The sequence below is a fragment of the Thrips palmi genome, unplaced genomic scaffold (assembly GCF_012932325.1).
Source record: "Thrips palmi isolate BJ-2018 unplaced genomic scaffold, TpBJ-2018v1 HiC_scaffold_2, whole genome shotgun sequence".
Classification (NCBI taxonomy): domain Eukaryota; kingdom Metazoa; phylum Arthropoda; class Insecta; order Thysanoptera; family Thripidae; genus Thrips; species Thrips palmi.
In genome coordinates this window covers 10,352,693-10,354,097 of record NW_023144629.1, presented here as the reverse complement: position 1 = coordinate 10,354,097, position 1,405 = coordinate 10,352,693, and positions in this window count along the sequence as shown.

Sequence of the window (1,405 nt, the reverse complement as noted above, 5' to 3'; positions counted from 1 at the left end):
CAAGAAAGGCACACTTGCATCAGCACTTCCAACCGGACGCGGCGCAACGGAATCCGCTGACGCTCCATCTGCACCCGGCCGCGCGGCCGGCCGGCAGACGCCAGTCAGCGGATTGCTCCACCGCTCGCACCTCGAACAAGGAAAACCGGCAGCTCCTCGTCAGTCTAGATCCAACCTGCGATCAGACGTCCCTTCACCATGGCGCATCCCTATTCCCGTCCGGTCTGCGGAAAAACTTATTCCACACCAGCGAACGTCCGACGCCACGTCCGGACAACTCACGAACGTATCACCTACGACTGCCCGGTCTGCCCCGCGAAGATCCGCCACATGTGGAATCTGGACGAACACCGGAGAGTGAAGCACCTGCAACAGCGTCCCGCCTGCCGCCGCTGCGGCAAAAGGTTCAGCAGTGTCTCCTGCACCAGGCGCCACATGACTGCCGGCCACTGCAGGACAGGGCTGGGAAATACCTAGGTAAAAAGTACCTAGGTACTGTACCTAGGTACTTTTTTGGTACCTATAACTGTACCAAGGTACTCAAGTCACAATTGTTACTGTACCTGTACCTAGGTACATTTTGGGCAGTAACTTTACCTAGAACTGCAGGTACTTTTACAGGTACTTTTGGGCGCGAATGTAGGGAAAGACGGGTAATGAGATGCGCTCCAAACAGTGCGGGGATAAAGAAAGACACTCAGAGGACTGCCTGTTTTCGGGGAAGAAACAGATATTCGGCCCCCTCCCCTTTTAATGAGCCTCCTCCGGGCTCCATGTGGCAGGTCTGGTCACCGCACGCACTGCCAAGGTGAACGCAGAGGACTTGCACTATGAAACAATGGACACATCTCAGCAGGGATCATAGGGTTTGTCCCTAAAATGCGTTACCGGAACCATCCCATTATAGGAGCGAGGTCAAGGATGGTCCCTGGAGCCGCCAACGATGCGGCGTGACGAATCGGGGTTGTAAACAGCACACACGTTGGCATGAAAAGGGTCATTGACGCAAGAAAGTTTTAAGGGACGAAAAAGTCGCGCGAGGTTTGTTTTGGTTGCGTTACTGGGCGGATGTGTTGAAATATCAAAGTCCAAAAAGAATTTCTAAATTCCGTGTCTTATGGTACTACTATTTTATACCTCGAAATCATAAGAGAAAGGCTCAACATGGCTGCCAAATCTAGGACGAGCTCACAAAGGGCTGCTGTCTTGAGTGGTCCCTTATCGGATATCCTCACATCATCTGGGGACTTTCAACGAAGTCCAAGAATGCCAGAGCGAGACGGTGAAAATCAAGAAAATTCAGCCATCCAAAATGTCCCGCAAAGCTGTGTACCCCTACTACCCTTGTAGGAAGGGGTCTGAGGACAAAGATGACGACATGTTGTCTATTTTAGCCATGTTGAGG